At 43.6% G+C, this 23,793-nt stretch overlaps 1 protein-coding gene and 1 long non-coding RNA gene across 2 annotated transcripts in view; one reads left to right on the top strand and one right to left on the bottom strand.

The window, feature by feature from the left end:
* The window catches only part of ZNF438 (zinc finger protein 438), a 403,052-nt gene that overhangs the window by 257,855 nt on the left and 121,404 nt on the right, over positions 1-23,793 (bottom strand). The gene's annotated exons all lie outside the window — the stretch shown is intronic.
* On the top strand, positions 822-9,012 carry LOC144313719 (uncharacterized). Its single transcript, XR_013379348.1, has 3 exons — positions 822-908; positions 2,529-2,684; positions 6,271-9,012. It is a non-coding gene; the product is annotated as an uncharacterized LOC144313719 (long non-coding RNA).

Raw genomic sequence — 23,793 nt, 5'->3', positions numbered from 1 at the left:
CCCACCTTGGGTAAGGAATGGCAGGTTGTATTGGAGTCCAAAGTCATAGGTGGGGAAGCCTGGGTGGCTTAGTGGTTTAGCGCCACCTTCCTCCCAGGGTGTGATCCTGGAGTCCCGGGATCAAGTCCCACATCGGGGTCCCTCCATGGAGCCTGCTTCTCCCTCTGCCTGTGTCTCTGCCTCTGTGTGTGTATGTGTGTGTGTGTGTGTGTGTGTGTATCTCATGAATAAATAAAATCTTGAAAAAAAAATAAAGTCATAGGTGTCTGTGTACCCTACCCCAAATTCATCCAAGATTCTGATTTTCTAGGTCCAGAGTGAGACCCTGGCATGTGGGTTTGGAAAAACTTCTAGGGTAATTTTCATCACACCCTTGAGTTAGGAACCATTGCTCTAGTGATCGTCCCAGAATTCCGTAGAACTCAGATCCTTTTCATGGGGCAGCATAACCTTGAGCTCCTCCTCACCCAAACCAGAGAGTCATCTGAAGACGGACAGTGCCTGACCTGGGCCGGCAGTAACATGCTCATGGCCATGAGAATCTGCCCAGTCCGAAGGGGCTGTTTCTAGTCATAGGGTCATGCCAGCTCTGGCCACATGCCTCTCTGCTGTACTTTGTTCTGGGCTGTTTTGGGTTCTCCCTATGCTGAACCTACCTGGTCACCGGACCTCTACGCTTGGCTCTAAAAACCCTGCCAATTTCTCTTGTGAGTCATGTGGAGACCCAGGGCACCCGGGCCACCAATGGCTATTCCTGGGCACCTGGGTGGAGCATACTGCTTTCCCATGGGCTGACGTGTGTGGAGTTGACACAGCAGTCAGAAAAGAAGCACTTGGGAAAGGTGCCGAATCCAAAGGAGGAGTTGGGCAGGAGGACTCGGCCACGCACAGAAGCTAGACAGGAAGAAGTCAGTGTGAGAGAAGAATGGGGCTCTGGTGACAGAGCTCAAACAGGGGGGCCGGGGTGGGAGGGGACATGTTTGTTTGTTTGTTTTGTTTTGTTTTTTTGTTTGTTTTTTGTCAAGTGCCTATGGGTGTGGGAGGGACGTGACAGGACAGTTAGATGCCTGACCAGAAGGTGGACCTCAGGACCCAGCCCCACCGGCCCTGCCTCTCCAGCTTGCTCCCTTCCTCTGGCCTGCTTCCCGGTTGCTTTCTCCCCCTGCGCCCCCATCCCCTCCACTCCCAGCCCAGACCCCTCCTGCTCTGCCTGTCCAGGACCAAGCTCTGGCCATCTACAGACCTCAACAGACATCACAATAATATCATGTTTGAGTGACCGGTAACAGCTTGCATCATGCAAAAGCTATCACCAGCTTATGAATTCTGGGTTGTTTGTTTTAATTTCTATTGTCAAGTCTGATATGATGTGATATGGATATGCTATTCCACCTGGTAGGGCTGACACTGGTGACCAGTCAGGGACCATATGCTCCCATCTTGTAATTATGTTTTAATCTTGCATTTGTAATATTTGGACCAACCCACACTGGTTTGGTGCCATGAGTCTCTTGAACTGATAAATTGAGTCAATTCATAAAGTCTCGCTTAAACAGCTTTATAAGTCCAAATAAAACCAAGAATGTGAACTAGCTAGTTTTTTTTTTTCCAGTTGTGGCAATTTACTGTGTCTTGATTTTAACTTTTTGTCGTATGTCATTTGTTCCTGCATTCATTCGGCTTTTACTGAACACCTGTTCTGTGGGGCCACCTGTGATGTTTCACAAGCCGCCCTGGACTACACCTCCTGCCCCCTCTGCCACGCATCTCCGTCACATCCGCCACCCCCCCCAACACACACACACATACTGTCTGGCACACTCCTGGTGTAAAAGGACACATGGTCGGTCTCTGCCCCTCGACATTGCTCAGTCACATGAGGGTGACAGCCATGCACCCATTGTTCTGAGACGATGGATGCTTTGGTGGTGTCTGATCTGGGTCTCAAAGGGCACAGAGCAGATCATCAAGAACAGCTCCACAGGGACGCCTGGGTGGCTCAGTGGTTGAGCATCTGCTTTTGGCTCAGGGCATGATCCTGGGGTCCTGGGATTGAGTCCTACATCGAGCTCCCTGCACAGAGCCTGCTTCTTCCTCTGCCTATGTCTCTGCCTCCCTCTCTGTGTCTCTTATGAATAAATAAAGAAAACCTTAAAAAAAAAAAAGAACAGCTCCACAGAGGCAACAGGTGCCCAGCCCTGGAGGCCAGGGAGTGGTGTGGCCTGGGGAGGGCAGGCCTGCGTGCCAGGGACTCTGTGGTCCCAGGGCAGCTGGAGGGCGGCTCTCTGCTGAGGCATAGCCTGAGTGCCTGGTGCTGGTCTTGGATACGACATTCCTGCCATCCTGCCTGCCCCTCGGATGTGACCAGATTCCCAGGTCACGTGTCCTCATCCACCCTCCACCCTGGGACAGCTTGGGCTTGCCGGCTTGCCGCTAAAGTAGAAGAGAGAAAACTCAGCCCTTTGTTCTTGGGAGACAGGGAGGGAGTTGGTTTAGGGTGTTTATTTCTCTTCCTTTTGACGTTAAAGCAAACCACATTTAACTGCTGCCGATGCTGTTAATGCCGGATCCCCGTTCAGGTGCGCAACAGTCCACACGTGGGTCCCATCCCTGGCACCAGCCAGCCCCGAAAGAGACCGATGTGGGAGCCCTCAGGAAGGTCTGCAGCACAAATCTAAAAATAGGTGAGCAAAGAAGCCCGGAGTCAGGGATAAATGCTCTCACCAGGCCCCGGGAAAGCCAGCTGTATCAAGTTCAGGCTTCCTCCCGGCCAAGCCACAGGGTCGTGAGAGACTTCCCATCTTGGCTTCTGGAGCTGGGAAAGGGGAGGAAGTGGGGAGGCAGGATGTGGTGGAGGGGCTGTGCTGCTGGGAGAGCCAGGGCTCAGAGCAAAAATCCTCCTAAGGACTCTGAACGGTGCTAACCAGTTTAAAACAACAACAACAACAAAAAACCCCACATAAGCACAAAGCCCCCTGAAACCTCTTTACTTGAGTCTCCTTCAGTAGAAACTGGGATTTGGGGTAGTTCTCATGGTGGTGGCCAACTCATGGTTTTCAGGGTCTTCTGAGTATGGATAACCACCAACAAAATCATGAAAAACACAATATTTACCCCAATAAAACCCAATGTGCCTCGGTTTACAGTCATGAGTGATGGACAAAACTCAGAGCCGTGGCTCATCGGTGGTGACTCGCAAAGAACCCAGCTGAGCCAGGGTATGTGACTATAGCATGAGTCCCTCTTCTGACCCTTCTTGCTAATGTATCTTCCTCCCTCTGTCCTTCCAGCAGTTGAGCCTCTCTGCTGAAGTTTCGGATAGATTCCTTCCTGGGGACTTGGGTCCGAGGGGTTAGAATTATAATAGGTTTTGATCCCGATTCAGTATGTCCTAGGACAGAAACTTCCTCTTTGCTTCTGACCTCCTTCCAGAAAAAAAAAAAAAAAAAAAAAAAGAAAGAAAGAAAAGAAAAGAAAAGAAAGAAAAGAAAAGAAAAGAAAAGAAAAGAAAAGAAAAGAAAAGAAAAGGCAATCCCAGGAAGATATAATAACATAGTCACCTATGGATCCCCAGGGAACCACTTCAGGGGGCTTCCATTAGCAGGTGGATGTGCTATTTTCCATGTGTATTAAACACGAGAAGCTTTGAGCACATTTCTGATGAGTCACACTGAGGGGGATGACTAGTTTTTTTAGACTCTGACAAAGATCGTTACCAAAATATCTAATGCAGCTATCATCAACATTTTGGGACTCACACATTTAGAAATATTGAAAGGTTCCACCCTTTTACTTTTTATTTTTATTTTTTAATTTACCTTAAGCAATGCACTTTATTTTTTTCTAGCTTTATTGTGATGTGACTGACAAAGCCTCTACCTATTTAAATCCTTATGCAATTTAGAGAAAAAAAGATCTTTTTTTTGGTTGTTGTTTTTCTTAGAGGTTACTCTTACTCTCTCCTGACCCTCAGAAGATTCTTTCTTGAAAATATATCCCCTTTATGTCTGTAAGACAGGATTGACAGGAGAGGATGGGAGAGGGCAGTAGTATGTCCTGAGTGACTACTGGATTCCAGGTCAATGAATGGCTAGTGAATCAGAATTCTAACACGGCAGGGCTCCTCCATCAGACTAGCATAGGAAGCCTGGAGGCAGGACAGCATGTGGCTAAGACTGTAGCCTGAAACCACACTGCCCAGGTTCATATTCTAGCTCTATCTCATCCAAGAAATGTGACTTTGGGCAGTTCCTTAATGTCTTTGCAACTCAATTTTGTCTTCTCTAAAATGGAGGAAGTGAATGAATTCCTACTCTGAGAGTTCATGTAGATTTAATTAGCTAATATACAAGCACTTGGCATAGTATCTGGCATGGAGTAAGTGCTCAGTGAATGTGAGCTCCTTCTCCTCCAATGATTATCATTTGCCACCAATAGATCTGAAAACATCTTACATCAATTGAACACTGATTCATTTGGAAAGATTAGCCTGGCATTAATGGTAACTGCTGTGCAGAAATTATGTCTTGTTTCAATGCATATTTTTTTTTTTCTTTTTTTGGAAAAGGCACGAAGAACCCAATATAACTAGTAGCTTGCCTTTTTGGTAGTATAGAAACGTGTTACTAGTCTATGCTGTCCTAGTGCTGCTGCACTCACAGACTTAAAGCCTCCCAAGTAGAAAAAAACCTCCACTCCCAAAGGGTAGTTAACTCACCGTTTGGATCAGGCTATTACTTGATCCTTCTGCCTTTTATTTCAAAGACACTTTTTGCAGTTATTCAATTTACTTCTAAAGACCTGAAGTGTTATGGAATAAATTTGCTTATGGTGATGGATGGGCATTTTGACAACCCACAGCGTTGCTTCTAAAGCATTTTTATTACCACTTGATATCACCCAACAGTGAAATAGCACAGGACACCAATCAACAAGGTGCACATTCCTCTCAGGTTGCAGAGAGATCGGGGTGGCCTGTTTAAAACTTCTCAGCAAGCTGGTCACAGGCAAATGGGGATGCCATTAGGCCACCCTCTTTTACACAGAGGTAAAATGAGGGAGCTGGTCATCCTCTGCCCATATGTCTTCAATTAGAAACAAAGGAAGTCAGGACTTTTTATCTACTTGAGAAAAACAGCAAAACTTTACAGCTAAATTAAAAATCCTTGTCACCAAAAGTCTGTGTGCTCGAGCTGCTGGAGATCCAGGAGAGGGATAAACATGCATAGGGGCTGGAAAGAGCAAGAGTCACCAGAGAAACAGCTGGACAAGGAGTAGGAACGCGGCCCTGCAGCACTCGCAACAGTCATTGTCCTTTTGCTCTGTTCTCCAGAGGAGAAAATCACACCACGTATTTTTTTTCCAATCCAGACGCAAAACTAAAAACTTGAGCCCAAATATTCGCAGTCAGAGGAAAAAGTTCCAAGACCTCAGAAATGCTCATTCACCAAAGACCATTTTCCTGACTCAATTTGGTCAGGGATCACCAGGGTTAGGAAGGTTCCGGGTGGTCCAGTTTCCTCTGGGAACTCTGTAGGTTTCATGGTTTCAGTTTCCAGAGTTTTCTGCTTGCCTTGGAGTTCCACAGAAACTGAATTTGCCGAGGAAGGGAGTGCCAGCAATTCAGCTGCAGAAGGTAGTTCAGTGCTGAGGAAGGAAAACCCAATTAGGATTCCTCCCCCTTTCTTGATACACTTTGCTGGCCTAAGCCCGGCCTGCGTGGAGATGGAGGCTTTGAAGTGTTGATCCCTAGCACACCTGCATGAGGAAGATGCTCCACTTAAAATTTCAAAACATGTTATAATGATCTATACATTTTTTTATAAGTGCCAGTAGATCTCCTTCCACCTCTTTGGGGTGTCAGAACTGCTAAGCCTCAAGCATCTCCCTCCCTAAGGGCTGGAGATGGTTGGGACCGGGGCCATGTGAGCCTCTGATTCCTGCACACTTTAATGCAGACCTCTAATTTGAAGTATGCAAACTAGGTTTTCTCCTTCCGAAACCATCCCATACAATTTAGTTGAGGATCCTGCACATTTCACAGCAAGAGGAATAAGGGCCATCCAAAAGGGATGGAAATTGCTCAAATGAACAATTTGCATTTACCATCCTCCAAGGGGAAAATAAATGCAAAAACATCTGTTGTGAAAGTTCGAGTATCATCAACTTGGAAAGTTAGAGGACCAACTTTCTCAGTCCTTGTTTCATACAGCAAAGCACTAACTGAAGGCAAGTTTTTGTTTTTCTTTTTGTTTTTACATGCACGCACAGGAGAGTCTGGTGCACCACAGACGGTCCAGGGCACTGTTGCAGAGGCCGAGGACGGAAAGTGAAGAGCAGCCATTCAACCTATAGAACAAGTCCCAGCCTCGGGCAGGTCCCTCTGGCAACAGCAGTGGCTGAGGAGTGTCAGCAAGCTCCGCCCCGAGGAGGAAGCCATCATCCTGCCCTCTGCAAGAATACACATCAGCACCAGTCTTTAAGTAGGCAAAAAAACTTTTCATGCTTTTCCAGCTCCATCAGATACTTTTCCTTCTAAAGGTAGAAAGATCATGTGTTTCTCGAAGCTCATCAAGTACAGGACAGCTGAAGATGCCAAGTGGCAAGCCACCTTGCTAGGGTTCTGAGATCCAATCTTCACTGTTTGGTTGGGGGAGCCCACGTGGTATCAGATGGAAATTGCCCCCTCCCCCGTGCCTACCCACCTTGGCCCATCAGGCCATGCCAGATCCAGAGCTCTGTATCCATTTAGAGCAGATATTTTATCAAAGGCCAAACTGCAAGTTGGTTTTCTTCTTTCCCTCCAGAATGCTTTTCCTAATTTCATTATGTCCCTAAGCTCAATGTCAAGACCAATTAGAAGAGAAAAATGATCATGCCCGGGAGTGTGTGGGGCTCAACAAATAAAAGCTGTTGCTGGTAGATCTCAGTGGAACTCTGGCCAGAGCAACTCTCCTGCCTCAGGACCAATGGGAGCTTATCTGTAGGATGCTCTGGCCTTTCAGGGCTACAGAAGATCCAATTTTTTTCAGCTACAACCTTGATGTGTCTCTTCTCATCTCTTTAACAGGCCACTCCCAGAGTGTAGTTTAGTTCTGTGGGCCAAAGATGTGAGAAGCCAGCCCTGTTCAGATTTGTTAGTTGGTCCTGTCTCCTTGCTCCTCTGGTTGGAGGAATTCTGTGCAAAGGTCTGATCTTGGCTGATCTTGGCACATTCTGATCTCCTGTATGTGTGGGCCCCAGATGAGCCCCAACAGTGGACAGATGGATGGATGTCACCAGGGAAACTTCTCATCACAGCAGGTTACTTCCTTTCTCAGGCCACAGCCACAAGAACTGCATCAACTAGGGTGAGGGCTTTCTTGAGGCCAAACCAGAACTGGCCAGAGAGGGAAATTGGGCTGAGTTTATTGGAGGTGTCTGTGATCCAAATGAGGTAGATACCTCATATCTGCTGAGAGTAACCTTAGAATCGTCCCCACTTGTCTTCTATTTCTGAAGGTCACATACTATGGTCCAAACCATGTAATTGACCCAAACTAGCACAGATGAACTGATTTTTCACATACGAATTTCTAAGAATCAGCCTATTTCTATCTTGTGCCTCCAAATATTGCCTGATATTTGTGCCCAGGATGTGGATATAGTGAGGCCAAACTCGGGTTGCCATCTGCATGAAGAGATGTTTCTATATGTCCTCCTCTGCCAGTTTACTGCCTGAAATCCTTAAACAAGAAACTAAATCCTTAACTCTGCCATCTGAGCTAAGGACTCTATGCCAATATGACAGGAGAAGATGCTCATTGAAAATTTCCCACTAAGATTTCAATGACTCATACAGATTCTTACATGAGGGTGAGCTTTTTAGGCCATTGTTAGAGGGGATGGAAGGTGGTCGAGAATAAGAAGGTCCTTAGGACCTTGAAAATGGAAGCGGGTATAGTGCACAAGAAGGGACAGAAGAGAAAATGAAGCCAACCTCACTATTCCACAACATGCCTGGCTGTCAGTTGAAGACTCTCCTATCATCAGGGAATAGGCTTGTGTGCTAGGCCTTTCAGGGGGAGGAAATCTGCCTCTCTCTCAGATGCCAAGGCCAATAGCACATAAAGCTGGGCTTGTGTTCAGTTCACCCTGCACTACACTGACTGCCTCCCATCCCCAAGCAGTGCCAGGAGTAGTTAACTTGGTTAGAGGTCCAGTTCTTATTCACCTGGTGGTAGGCACAGGGACACAGCACTCTGGTTACCAAGACTTGGCTTATGACGTGCCTTTAAGTGCAGGCAAGAATCCATAGGCCCGCAGCCAATGTGCATCTCCAAATGGGGACAACTGATGTTAAAGTAGAGTCTGCTCTTGATCCAAACACCTGGACCATTCCATCTGGTTTTTCAAAAGGCTGAACTAACCTTGAACATAGTCCATCCAGGAAGAGGAACCGCTTATCAGAAAGAGCACTGCAAGAAGACCAAACTAACATACTTCCCCATGACACTTGCTCTCTTCGCCTGACTTAGCCAGGCAAGCTCTCCCACCAGTCTGTTCTCTCTGATAGCACTGGCGGGAAGGACACATAAAAGACATCTAACTTGTACTTGTAATCACTTCTTAACTATTTTGCCAGAAAGTATAGGCAGAGCACATGATGTGCAAGGACAATAGAAACCCAACTGTTGAAATGACTGAGGACATACTGGGTGTGGATCATCTGGGCCTGGGCTGAAGGGACCAGATAAGGGCTGGTTGACCTTCCATTTTGAAAAAACTACAAAAGTTGCCAAAAAGTCCTGAATCACCAAGTGTATTTAAAACGTGTGTATTATAGCATGGGCATATAGGCCATGATATTGTAATAGCATGGTCTATGGTGATGCAGATGGCAGCTACATTTGTGATGAGCCTCTCATAACCCTAGAGATGTCAAATCACCATGTGGTATCCCTGAGACTAACATGGCCTTATGTGTCAACTCTATTTCAGTAACAAAAATAATTAATTACATAACAAATTACTGTGCATATTAATACAATGAGTGTTATCTGGTTTCACTATCAAAGTTTGTTTCAGCTTCTCTGAAGCCATTTCATCCCTTTAAAAAATTGACAGTCTCAAATTCATAATTATGATCCAAGTTCAAGAGTGCCTTCTAATTCTTTTACTATTTCATCTTTTTTTTTTTTTAAATAATATATGAAAAGTAAATGGAAAGATGACTCACTTGACTGGAATCCTGTTTGAAACCACTCTGAATGTATTTCCCAACATCTCCTGATTGATTGCCTGGGAAATAAATAACCCCAAGTGGTAGTTTTATATTTATATTTCTAAGTCAGGATATTTCTCTTATTGCTCTGCTCCTAAAATAAATTCCCAAGAAAGTGGCATAAAATATCAAAACAGCATTTTCAATCTCTGCCCAACAACATTTGCATCTCAGCGAGAAAGTGTGTAACTAGTGAGTAAACTGCCTCTTTGTCAAACATAAATGTGGCAAATTCTAAGGTGGCTCCTTCTCAACTAAATTGTCTCAGCATGCAGAGCAGCGGGGGGAATGTTTGCTATAGGACACAGGTGAGAAGAAACATTCTTAATATTTTTCCAGGAGGGCATTATATTAAATTCCGGGGAGAAATGATGAGATGTTCGGAGTGAAATGGCACATTTTCCTTCAGAATCACCTACTCCATTTAAATGTGCGAGACGCTTGGAGAAGTGTGGCCAGGGTTCCAGGGGGTCGCCCACTGCAGCGTCCCCAGCCTCGCCTCCCTGCTCTCCCTCGCCGGGACCACGGGGTGGTAATGAATTCTGCAACATGACTCTGCTCCGGATTTCCACCGGGCCTGACCTCCCCTAGGCTCTCCCCGACTCCGCATACATGCTTTTCAAGAGACACAGTTTTGTCTTGTCTGGAGCGCAATGTAATTAGAAAGCAGTTTGGCCCACACACGCAGCTTCCCTGGTCACTTGGCACGGCCTCAGCCCGCCTCTGGCGGGACTGGTTTTGCTCTGCGCTGGCTGTCGTCCTGGCTGTCCTCCGGGATGTCTAGCAGCTCAGGGAGCTGGGCCTGGCCGATCGGAGCCCTGCCGAACCCGTGCCCCCGGGCCCTGTGCCTGTTCCCGGGAGGCCAGGTCACCTGATGCCAGTGCCCACCCACCCGTCCTGAGCGCAGACCCTCTCCCGAAGCATTCAGACCCTAGGTCCCCCTCCTTATGTAGCTCCCCGACTCTCCCTGCAGGCCCGAAATCCCAGGTCCTCATTCCCAAGTCAGAAGCCAGTTTTTCTCAGGGCTCTGCCCCCTGGCCCTGCCCACTGAGCTGCCCCGCCCTAGACATTGGGCTTCCTCCTTTCTGAGCTCAGTACCCTAACTCTGGCCTCTCACTCAGACACTTTCACAGCTTCCCAGAGGCTTTTTTTTTTTTTTTTTTAAAGATTTTATTTATTTATTCACGAGAGACAGAGAGAGGCAGAGACACAGGCAGAGGGAGAAGCAGGCTCCATGCAGGGAGCCTGATGTGGGACTCGATCCCGGGACCCGGGGATCACGCCCTGAGCCCAAGGCAGACGCTCAATCACTGAGTCACTCAGGTGCCTCCAGTGCCCACTGTTTATTTCCACACTCAACTCCCCTTCCTCTGATCCTAGCATTGCTGCATAGCCAGATTACTTTTTCAAATACACAGCTTTGGTAACATTAAAAAGTCACCCCCCTGCTCACAGACCTTCAGTGCCTTCTAGGGGGCCCAGAGCTTCCTTAGCTGGGCATTCTGGCTCACTGCCTATTTATGTAAATAAAGTTTTATTGGAACACAGCCATACCCATCGGTTTACATATCGTCTATGGCTGCATTTATGCTACAGTGGCAGAGTGGAGTCGTTGTGACAGAGATCACATGGCTGGCAAAACCTAAAATACTGTCTGGCCCTCTAGCAAAAGTGTTTTGCTGACTGATCCCCACTCTAAAATATGGTCCCAAATTTCTTTCCCAGCTTCATCTCCTTGCAGTCTGGGCTTTCCTGCCTTTGCACCCTGACTTAAACCAGTCTACTCTGCTCAGAGCAAATTACCTACTCTCAAATGGCTCTCCTGACTCCCATTTCATGTGATGTGTCCCTGTTTTGCACCCACCACTCCACTCGTCACACTTTGTCATGGCATTTTGCACATCAGACTTTTATTGTAAACACTAATGTGCAGGTCTTGTTGCATTCCCCTCCTACCCCAGTTGAGTCTCCAAGCTCCTAAGAACAGGAGCCATGTCTCAGGGGTCAGTAGTGTTTAGCCCAGCTCCCTGCTGACAATCATTCAGTGGATATGTGGAAACTTACTTGATTCAAAAACCAGGAGTTTTTTCTTCTACGGAAGTCCAGAATACTCAACATGCCCCTCTGGGGAAAGACAAGGTAGGAAAATGTGGCAGGAGTCGATACAACCTATTCCTCCCTGTAAGAAAAGATTCTTAGAGGAGGCAGGTTTTAAAAGCTTTGTGCTTTGTATGTTGGAGAAGGGAAATGGAGTGACTCCAGAGGAAGGAGAAGAATTGGATCAGGATAATACACCAAAGGGAGGCTTTGCCTCCTCATCCATGAGGGCTCCACTGGAGGGAGCCATTTCAAGGATGTCATGGCCATGGGGCTGCTAAACGGAATGAGTTGGGGGTGGGGGATGTTACATGAATTTTCAAAGAGAGGCTCCAAGTCCTTGTGAGTGAAAAGAACAGAGGCACCTGGGTGGCTCAGTTGGGTAAGCCTCTGTCTTCAGCTCAGGTCATGATCTTGGTCCTGGGATTAATCCCTGCATCAGGCTCCCTGCTCAGTGGGGAGCCTGCTTCTCCCTGCTTGTGTTCTCTCCCTTCTCTCTTGCTCTCTCTCTCTTTCAAATAAGTGAAATCTTAAAAAAAATAATTAATTAAATAGAACATGTCTCATGAAGAGGTGTCTTGTAACCAGAATATTGGAACTGAAGTGATCTGATTGGGGGATGTTTGATCTCTGAGAATGGACTTTGTGTTGGGAGATGTATTCATTTCCTGTGGCTATTATAACAAATGATCATAAGCCAAGTCTCTTCTCTCACAGCTCTTGGAGACCAGAAGTCCAAAATCAATTTCAACTCAACCAGGGTTGCTCTAGAAGAGCATCTGTTTCTCTGCCTCTTTTATCTTCTGATGGATGCTGGCATTCCTTGGCTCATGGCAGCATCGTTCCAATTTCTGCCTTTGTGGTCACCTCCCTTCTCCTTTTCTGTGTGGATCACATCTCTCCTCCTTTTTGTCAGAACATTTAAGGCCCCCTGGGACAACCCAGGTTAACCTCCCATCTCAAGATCCTTCACTTAATCCCCTTGTAAAATCCTGCTTTGCCTTGGAAAGTAACATTCATGGTCCCAAGGATTAGGAGCTAGAGATCTGTGGGGGTTCAATATATGGCCCACCAGAGAAGGCTACTAAAGAAAAGCAAGCAGTAGTAACTCACATGGGGAGTGAGGGGGGCAGTGAGTGTAGTAGTGAGGGGAAGCAGTTTCAGAAGTAGGAGACACTGGGCTGGTTTGATACAGAATGAGGGGAGTAGGGAGGAATGGAGGTCAATAAATGAACATGTAAGCACAGTAATGTTCTTAGCACAGGGACCTTGATGTACCAGAGACACAAAGAGGAGTCTAGCTTTGCAGGAAGGTGAGTCATTGGTGGCAAAACATGACGTATGTAGGCAGAGGCAGGTCCAAGTTTCGTGGGGACCACAGCTTAGACAATCTTGAAAAGATGATTTTTCAAGAAAAAGAGTCTCCAATTACAAATATCAAATTTGTTAGGGAAGTAAACTTTTGTTTGGAATGAGAAATCACAAATCCACGCTGTGAAAAGCCTGACAAATGCCACAAGCATTACATGATCCAGGCAGTAACATATTTTTATTAGTTGCCTCAGGCCACTCTCTGACACTTCCACCCCCCAACACACATTTTGTGGTCTGTGTATATTCAAACACCTCTTTAAAAAACAATAGTTTTATAATATTTTCTACAGAAAGAAGACAAAGAGAATTCAGTTATTTCTTCCAGCATAATTGATCAGAATGGCGGTTCTTGTAATTGATAGGTTAGAAAATTTCATTCATCACTTCTAATACAATTCCCTTTTTTAGATTGTCATCAAACTTGGAAAAAACCTCTTTCAAGTCTCTTTCATATATGAATTGTTAAAAACATATCCCCTCCCTGCTGAGAGTACCATGATTTAAGAGTCGCCCTATAACTACAGGAATTTTGACCATTTCTATTTTGTGAAATTTTTGTTAAAAAGGAACCAAATGTATGGTGCACTCATAATCGTATATGCTGCATTATCAAATCCTATATAAATCCTAACAGAAGAGACCTTCCATTTTGGTTCAGCATTGATGAAAAGCAAAGTTTCCACTTGCAATTTTACACGTTTGATGTTTGAAAAAATTTACCGCAGGCTAACTTATGGCTGTTATATTTCAAACCTTTTTTTCTTCTGCTACGTAGTGTAGGACCCTTTCATATGTCCTTCAGGTCTTCATGTTGCTGAGTTTCCGCAGTGGGTGGTAGGAGTGTTCCCAGAAGTATTTCCGTACTGGGATGACCAGTAGTAACTTAGCTATGTTCAATAGAAACCGCAATCAACATAAATCTAACCCTCTATACCAATATTAAATGTATCCCCAACTCAACTTCCCCTTAGCAGGATTCCCCAAAATGCCCATGGGCCCTCTCATGCCATCCAAAACAAGGGGAGGTGTGTAGACGCAAGTTGTAGTGGAGAGAGGTCTTAACTGATTTTAAGTTAAAATGTCTTACTTATCAGTTAAAATATCTGACTTCTGCAAATTTAAAAAAAGAAAAATCACATTAAGGGCCCTTCCCAGGGCCTTGGAAGAAGTCGGTACAAGCGAGCCACTCTGAAGCTGCATTAGGCTTCTTAGCTCCCCTGTGGATCTCCAGGTGGTGCGGGATGTTCACCGCTACTGCCCACGGCGTCACCACTACCACGTACGTTTCCTTCAGACCCTGAAATCCGTAAGGTCTGTTTAAGCAGCGTCCTTGGCCATCTGCGTAGACACCGACAGCCGGCGGGAGGTGACACAACCCGACAAGGACCGCAGCTTTCATTCGGGGTAACAGCGTTGAGAAGGGGGGATCGTGAAGCGAGCAGAGACGGCACCACCTGAGCACCACGAGTCCTCTCTCCAAACGTGCCGCCATCCCTGCTCCCCGCCCCCCGGGGCCCTGGGCCCACCCTCGGCTGTGGTCCCCGGGGTTTATTCAGGACCTGCACCAGGTAGGGCAAGGGATGCTTGACACAGAGACCGACTCCAGGGCGCTTCGGTGCAAGCGGGGCTAGAGCTGATGCGGCCACGGCTCCCAGGGAGGCCCGCCCGGGGCATCGGGGTTGCAGATGCTGCTGCAGGGAAAGGCCCTGGTCCTGCGCCCTAGAAGCCTGCGAGGTCTGCTCTTCGTCCCTCGGACATCTCCTCTCCCCTTTTGCGCTCCGAGGGCCCAACTGAACGGAGCCGCCACCTTTGACAGCTAACGGGCAATTCTCAGTCGAGGCCGGTTGATTTTGGAACCGATCCTGCTGTCAGTCCTGTAAAGCCTCGATTTCCTGACCTCTCGGTCATGATGACAAACCCGTCTGCTCTTGCTGCGAGTCACTGGAGGGGCTTCCTTGTAAAAAGCTGGTCCAAAGTTAAGCAGGGATGGTGCGAGAAAAGGATGCAGGTATCCGGCTGATCCTCCTCCTCCCCTTTCTTGTGACTTTGTTCCCAGGCCCAGCCGATGCACTAGAGGGCATGGTGCGGAGATACCAGGACGCAGCAAGAGACGCTGCCGGCTCTCTGTGGACCTGCAGCCGGTCCTCCGTCTTGCCATTTTATTTCCTATGAAAGTGATAACAGAGACGAGGGTTTTGCCTCTGCTGTGTGATCTCCTAATCCATAAGGAAGGGCAGTATTAAGACTTGAGATTCATAAATGGTTAGCTCCTGGGTTTTCAGGGAACATGAAAGTGCACTGGGTGAGCTCCAAGGGGGAGCCCAGCACTGCCACCGCCTTGAACCTTCTTCCCGGCGTGTCCTTCAGTCACACGGAGCCCTGAGCTGGGAGGATTGTGTGCTGACCCCAGAAGGAGGGTGTTTTGTTTTTGTTTTGTACTGTTTGTACATAGCTCCATTACTAAATATGCTTTACAAAGAACTGTGAGAAAAGTACCTATTTGTTATACTAACAGTATATAAGAGCAGTGAGGCTCAAAACTACATTTGCTTTAAGATTGGGGAATCTAGCTCGCACTGCTCAGGTGAGAGGGATAAGAAGATACACATTCTGGTTTTTTTTTTGTATCGCTGTTTCTGAACGTGTGCCAATTCAGATTTGCTTCCCCTGTACCACAATGGAGAAGGAAGGAATGTGCTTTTGGGGGGATACTTCTGGATGCTAAGAATGGGATAGCTGACCAAAAGTAGAGTTTGCTTCCTCACATAGCCAGACATCCTAGAGGTAGAGTGGTGCTAAGGGTGGTTAATTTGGTGACTCAAGGACATCTTTTTGCTCTGCTGTCCTCTGGTGTGCCTTCTTATAGCCTCAAGATGGCTGCTGCAGCTCCAGGCATCACATCCTCATGCAAAGTGTGGCCAAATGCTTCAATATCTTATGTGAAGAGAGAAAGATCTTTCTTAGAATCCCCAGCAGACTTAACTTGTATCTCACTAGCCTATAGGGAGTCACTTCTTATGCTTCATATAATCATTGGCAAAGGGGAATAGAATTATCAAAATTGATTTAGTCCGGTGGTAGTCAAACTTCAGAATCAGAATCTCCTGGGGGCCTTGTTAAACTATAGATGGCTGTTTTCCACCACCAGAGTTCCTGATTTAATATTTTGGGGATAGTGCCTAATGAACTGCATATTTCTAATAAGTTGTCAGATTGTTCTACTGTTGGTCATCTGGGGATCACTCTTTGAGGGCTACTGGTTCCAATAGATCTTACTTCATTTTCTGGGGCTGGGGAAAAGTCACCTTCTCTGAATGGAGTGGAGTTAGAGGTAAATAGGGGAAAATATCAGGACAAAGTCAGCAGAAGAAAGTGTTAGGTAGGCACCCAGCTTTGTCCACCACATTTTCCTGTGTTTACTCCTATATTTTCTGAGCACATATCTAGACTCTTTTGGCTTATGTGGGAGGGACTATTGCAGATTAGATGATTTTACTGAAATATGTTGATTATTTTAATTCCCATGGCAGGTCTTTTTCCTTTGAGACTAACATAAATTCCAAGTCCATCAGTGTGTGCTGCTTAAATTATGTAGGACTTATATAATTTGTTTTTCAGTCTCTATTACCTTTTGCCCTTTCCTGTAAACCATTATCAGTCCTCATGTTTGTTCGGTCATCCAAGTTATTAGATCCATCTTGGGTTCCTCACAATCCTCCTTAGCTTTTAGCAACCTAAACACTCTGTGTCAGCAGCAAATTTTCCACAATGCCATTCACTTCATCCTCTAGGTCATTAATTAGTATATTAAGCTAAATCACTGAACTAGTAACTTGAACTTCAGGCATTAAGAGCATCTAAAACAACTTACCAAGGGTGGAAGCAGCCTTAGATCAGTGTATCAATTTGCAATATTAGAAAAGGAAAAACCCATATTTGATTCTTCACTTGATTCCTTCCTGTGCAGTTTGCACTTTAGAGTTTACATATACTATACCTATATATAAATGTTTATATATATGAACTTCTGTAGTGTATATAACATATACATATGAATATATAGTCTAGAGTTTTCACATATACATATATAATTATAAAAGATAAGCTTGGAAAGTCCTGTTGAAAAGTCGGTGTACAGGCTTACCATGGAAAGATTTGGTGATGCTGAATTTAGAAAGTTGTTTTGGGAGACACCCTTTGATTCTATGCCCCAACAGCTAGCTACTTGGTATCAGATCCCACCATTAGAGAGCCACCCTTTGGAGTATATAAACATCTCTTTTAAAATGAAAGTGTCGGGCAGCCTGGGTGGCTCAGCGGTTTAGCACCCCTCAACCCAGGGCATGATCCTGGAGTCCCGGGATCGAGTCTCACATTGGGCACCCTGCATGGAGCCTGCTTCTCTCTCTGCCTGTGTCTTTGCCTCTCTCCCTCTCTCTCTCTCTCATGAATAAATAAATAAAATCTTTAAAAATAAAATGAAAGTGTCTTTTGAAAAGTGAAGGGAGTAGCCCTAGTCATAGAGACCCACCTGAGTGTGAATCCATTAAGTAATCCTCATTCCTCCCAACTGTCATCTACACAGAGAAGGGATGGAGGGATGGAAGCAAGGCATAGGTTAACCTGAGACTCTGGGGAAGCAAACCTCACTAGGAGGAAATTTCCAGCAGGTCTTGGGTAGCTGAGGAGGTAGGAGTGGGAACTGGGTGTGGGAGTTGAAAGGAAAAAGGCTTCAGAAGGCAGCCTATCTCTCACACTTTGAGAGTTCAGTAACTCAGCATGAATCTTAATAAAGTTTAATAACAGTTCTTGGGGTGTTCTTATTAGCTTTCCTCCAAGGAAGGAATGTAATACTTTAACCTCAGAACCAACTTTTTCTTTGTCACCTCCTGGTCATGTCTGTTTGTAAAGCCTCGTCATAGGACTATCTCCACCACAGGGCATAAGAGGAAGAAACTAAGGTGGGAGGAATTTTGGGTGATTCATCAAAGGTCATATGGTTAATGACAGAGCCAAGATTCTTGTGGTCAGTGCTGTTTCTGTCATATCATGTTGTCTATAGGATCTGGACTGCTGTGGTTGGTTGTGCAGACTGTGCACTGCACAAAGGCACCCAGCTGATGGGTGACAGGGCACCATGAGCCAAGGAGGCCTCTTTTTGTAAGTAGCACAAAAGCTTCCAATGTACTAGTAGGGGCCTTGCTCATTATTTGTTATTATGAGGTAACTCTCAACAGACCTGAATTCTTAAGTGTATATTAGAGTTATTTTTATAAAATTGGTGCCTGCAGGGCCGGTTCTAGGTATAAGGATGCTTGGATTTCTCAGCACCTTCCTGCATGATTTTGCTGTCCCGAGTCTTGCCTCCTCTACACCCAGGATCCACCACCGCATTGCCTCAGCAAGATTAGCCCTGTTTTATAACAGCCCTACTGATGTATAATGAACAAACAATAGACTCAATATATTTAAAGTGTTCAATTTGACAAATGTTGAAATATGTGCACACCCATGAAGCCATCACCACAAAGTGATCCACCTGTCCGCCACCCCCAAAACTTTCCTTCTGTCCCTTTATAATCTCTCCTTCACCCCTTCCTCTTGTCTCCATGGATCCTTGATCTGCTTTATATCACCCCAGATCAGTTTACATTTGCTAGAGTTTTATGTAAATCAAATCATACCGTGTATGCTGTTTTTTATTTGGCTTCTTTCACCAGCGTATTTATTACGAGCTTTGTCCATGTTGTAGTGTGGATTAATACATTATTCCTTTTCTTAAAAAAAGATTTTATTTATTCATGAGAGACACAGAGAGAGAAATAGAGACATAGACAGAGGGAGAAGCAGGCTTCATGCAGGGAGCCCGATGTGGGACTCGATCCCTGGACCGAGATCATGCCCTGAGCCAAAGGCAGCCGCTCAACCGCTGAGCCACCCAGGTATCCCTACATTATTCCTCTTTTTGTTGCTGAGCTGTATTCCACTGTGTGGACGTGCCGTAGTGTGTGTATCCATTCACCTGATGATGGACACTTGGGTTGTTTTCAGTGTTGCTATGTTTTCTTGCTTGCTTTCCTCTCTCTCTCTTTCCTTCCTTCCCTCGTTTCTCTTTCTCTCTCACTAATACAAAGAAGGCTGCTGTAAATATTTGCCTTCAAGTCTTTGTATGGGCGCGGGCATTTATTTCACCTGAGTAAATATCTAGAGGTAGAACAGCTGGATGGTATGGTAAGTGTATGTTTAACCATTTAAGAAGGTGGCAAACTGTTTCCCGAGTAATTGTACCATTTCATATTCCCAACACTTAATATGGTCAACCTTCTTTAGACATTCTAAGAGATGGCACAACACTATCTCATTGTGGTTTTAATGTGCATTTCCCTAATGAACAATGATGTTGAGTATTTTTTAATGTATTTATTTGCTATCCATATATCTTCTTTGTTCAAGTCTTTTGCTCACTTAAAACTGCTTGCTTTATTATTACTGCGTTTTGGGAGTTATTAATATATTGTGGATATCAATTCTTTATCAGATACATGATTTGCAAACATTTTCTCCTACTCTGTGCCTCACCTTTTCATTTTCTTAACAATGTCCTTCAAAGAGCAGTTCTTAATTTTGATGCAGCCCAATTAATTTTTTTATGAGCGTGTTTTATTCTTTTGGTGTTGGATGTTAAGAAAGCTTTCCCTAACCTGAGGCCACAAAGATTTTCTCTTCTAGAAATTTCATAATTTTACTTTTACATTTAGATTTCTGCTCCATTTTAACTTATTTTTTTGTCCATAGTACAAAGGTGGGACAGAGTTAATTTTTTGCATAAGGATAGCTGACAGTTCCATTTTTATGAGTTGAAAACATTAGACTTTCTTCCCTGAATTGTCTTTATACCTGTGTAAAAAATCAATTAACTATATTGGTGTGAGTCTACTTTGGACTGTTCATTTTTTTTCTATTGATCATATTGTCTATCTGACACCAATAGCATATATTTTTTTTTTTTACCAATAGCATATTATCTTAATTACTGCATTCTGTTCCATTGATCTATTTATCTACCTTGATGTCAATATTACAGTATCTTAATTACTGAGGCTTTATAATAAACATCAAAGTAAGGTAATATAAAATCTGGTTTTCCTAGGTCCCTTACATTTTCCTATGAATTTTACAATCAGCTTGTCACTTTCTACAAAAAAAAAACAAAACAAAAAAATAAACTCCACAAAATGAATTTTGATTGAAAATGCATTTTTTTCTCGTGGTTAATTCAGGAGCAATTTGACATATGAGTTATTTTGAGTCATTGGATCCGTGACATCAGTCAATCACTCCATTTATTTTGATCTTTCATTTCTCTCAGCAGCATGTTGTAGCTTAAGTGTATAGATCTTATACATGTTTTGCCAGATTTATCCCTAAATATTTTACATTTTTATGCTATTTTCAAAGGAATTTTGAAAAACTTCAATAACCAATTGTTCCTTGGTAGTATATAAAAATAACCAATTTTTTGTATATTGATCTTGTATCTTTATTATCCTCTATTTCTGGAGTTCTTTCTCCATATGGTTCTTGCCTCTCTGGCTGACTCTAGCCGCGTTGACCTTCCCAGACTCCCTCTGTGTCTCCTTAACTCAGGGAGATCGCTGGGACCTGCATGGCTTACCCTTCTCTTCCCATGGCTTGGAAACTCTGCTGTGCGGTTAGGCAATTGTAGGGTTCACCTGGTTTGTTTTTCATCTCAAAGACTACTCTCTTTTATTGCCTAATGTCCAATGTCTTTCCAATTCTTGTTTCATATATAGTACTTTGTTTTCAGTTACTTCAAACAGGTGGGTAAATTCAGTCCTTGTTAGTCCATTTTGGCCGCCCTATTTTAAAACCTTTGTCTTGAATGAAAATATGCTGAGTTCTGTTGTCTCTCTTTTAGGCCTTCTTTTTTCTTAAATGTAGCAATTCATCAAAGAAGGCAGCCAGAGTGTGTGATTAAGAGCATAAAAATTGAGGCTATATAGGGTAAAGTTTGATATTCATTCTCATGGTTTGACCTTGAGCAAGATGCTTAACCCTTCCAGTTTCAGGTTCCTCCTTTATAATTGGGGTAAAGTGGCAGTTAATTTTATGTGAACATGGCTAGGCTGTGGTGCTCAGTTGTTTGGCCAAAACTAGTCTAGATGTTGCTGTGAAGATATTTTGTAAATAGGATTAATATTTACAATCAGTTGACTTTAAAGATAGATTACCCTTGATAATGTGGTTGGGCCTCATCCAATCAGTTGAAGCAAAAACTGAGATTTCTGTGGACAGGAGGCATTCTGCCTCAAGACTCTAACAGAGAAATCCTGCCTGGGTTTTTATCCTGCCCTGTAGATTTTGGATTTAAGACTACAGCTGCAGCAACTCTTTGCCTGAGATCCCAGCCTATCAGCCTGCCCCATAAATTCTGGACTTGCCAGTCTCCACAATCACATGAGCCAGTTCATTCAATAAATCTCTCCAAGTGGGGCATTGTTATGATCAGTTCTTTTGTTCCTTTTCAGTCCTCTTTCCCATACTACCCCTGCCATGCATTTATTTTAAAAAGTAAATGTTTCTGACAACTTAGATGTGTGGGATTTCATTTTCTCATTTGCTGAGGGTTATCTTCCATAAGCTGGAATGTACTGGCAATCTGTTAAAATGAAATAAATCTTCTCTTAAAGTGTATCAGTTTATATATTAAACAAATGCACATATGCAGGTGCAACAGTGGAGGCCAATGGGCAAGTGACAGATCTTATTTTCCTACAAACTTCAGGTTTTCACACTAGGTTTCTTTACAGAGCTGCCCTGAAATTTCTTCCTCTTTGCTCCACCTTCTCCCATCACAGACGCAGCCACTGGGGCTTGTGGGTCACAGCCGGGAAACCAGAGTCGGGGGAACCCACAGCAGCGGCAGAGTGAGTTTGGACCGATTAAGGAGGGCGAGATCAAACCCCACAGTTTTATACTGAACAATCCAGGGCAATCAATACATTTCAGCCTGATTTACACTCCACCAAGCAAGACTTAAGGGCTTCATCTTTCCACTCTGGCACTGAGGGAATTAAGAGAGTAGGAGAGAAAAAATAAATAAATAAATAAATAAATAAATAAATAAATAAATAAATTAAATAATTAAAAAAATAAAAAAGAAAGAGAGTAGGAGAGGAATCTTGTAAACCATGAGAACATCCTTTTGCTAAAAACATTTGAGTTTTTCTTCTTACAGTATTATCTACGCCATTAGCATAACACTAAAAACTGGTATTTCTGGCAATGTGTCTCACTAATAAGCATCTAAACAGAGATTATGAAATGGGACAACTTTAGGCAGAAAATCTGTGTGGATCTTCACTCTATTAACCTATTTGCTCGAGTAGATGTATGTATGAATTCAGTTATAGATATAGTAACTTAAATAATGGATGAGCTCTTACCATGTTCTGTAGACAAAGGGATTTAAGCAACAGGAGACAAGGCAATAGTATTTGTCCTAGTAAACATGTATCATTTGTAGCAAAGGGAAATAAATGGAGAATAATGATAGGAAAATAATAGATATTTAATTTCTCCAGTGTTCTTTTTCGATTTGCAGTGGATTTTGGAAATTAAAATGTGTAAGCCAAAGTGGTTGCAGTTTTAAGTTCTATGGCATTCTGACATGTGACTATTTTGTAACATGAAATTTGAAGTTTCTTGCTTTAGAAAAAGACAAGATGAGACGCCTGGGTGTCTCAGTGGTTTAGCGCCTGCTTTTGGCTCAGGGTGTGATCCTGGAGTCCCAGGATCAAGTCCCACATCAGGCTCCCTGCATGGAGCCTGCTTCTGCCTCTGTTTCTATCTCTCTCTCTCTCATGAATAAATAAATAAAATCTGAAAAAAGAAAGAAAGAAAAAGACAAGACAATGAAAATAGTCTCTCTTATAACCCAAGGATGAATTTTAAAATGGTGCTTGATTTATTCATTTAACCTTCATGATTTGATTCATGCTATGAAACTGGCACAAACCAACACTAAATGAGCAATTTTCAGAATAAATTTAAGATCAAAAGCCTTGGTAGAGAGGCAGCTATACTGTATATCACTTGGTAAATCTCATTTCCCTGAAACTTCTGACTTTCTTTATGCTTTTATTGGCTTTTTCTTGCCAGTTTTCAGTCTCCATAGTTGAGTCATTATGACTGTTAAAAAGAAAGCCAACACTCATGCAAAACCATAGAAGAGAAGACTAGATTAATTTTGAAATTATAGACGCTCCAGGAAACAGTAAAGTTAACATACTTGGTATAAAACATACTTGGACCACTTTCATATTTAATGAAAAATATATTCCACTGGGTATTAACACTAAACAACATTACCTAGAAATCCATTAATAGCTTTGCAGCTTATTGGAAGATGGAGACTTTACTATTCCCACCGTTGTAAAGCATTATATAAAAATGCCTTTAAATCTCCAAAACTAATGCTGAACCCATGCCAAATTACTACCCACCCCCAATCAGTGAAATACACCATGAAATGAAAATATGAAAATTTCAAATATCTGTACAGGGATGTTACAAATTACATAGACATTAAATCATTGAGTATAAGATGGATCTATGGCCAGAAGATTCTCTAAAGGGGACAAAAGATTTATTTAAAGGGCCAGTGGATCATAGGACACATAGTGGTTTGTAATATGTTCAGTAAATTGTTATGTTCTCACTTCAGGGAATCTGAACTCTCTAATTTCTTCTAAACTGAATTTTGGTTGTTCAACAAAACCAGATATTACACTGCACTAAGAAATAACCTAATAAATAGTGATAAAGACTTTTTTTCCCCCCCTTCCTTGTGAAACTTCTCTGGAATTTCCTGCTTCTTTTTTATGCAAGTGATTTTTTTTCCATCTTTCTTCTGAGGCTGATTAGTTTGTATCATTTTTGGACGTGTATTTTTCTTTAAAAATATCAGATTAAAACATTTTTAGCCTCACATTGTCTCATAAAGATTATGCTCTGATTAAAACCAGACCCAGATTGTA

This window comes from Canis aureus, chromosome 5 (genome assembly GCF_053574225.1).
Source record: "Canis aureus isolate CA01 chromosome 5, VMU_Caureus_v.1.0, whole genome shotgun sequence".
Classification (NCBI taxonomy): Eukaryota; Metazoa; Chordata; class Mammalia; order Carnivora; family Canidae; genus Canis; species Canis aureus.
This window is presented reverse-complemented; position numbering and strand designations above follow the sequence as displayed.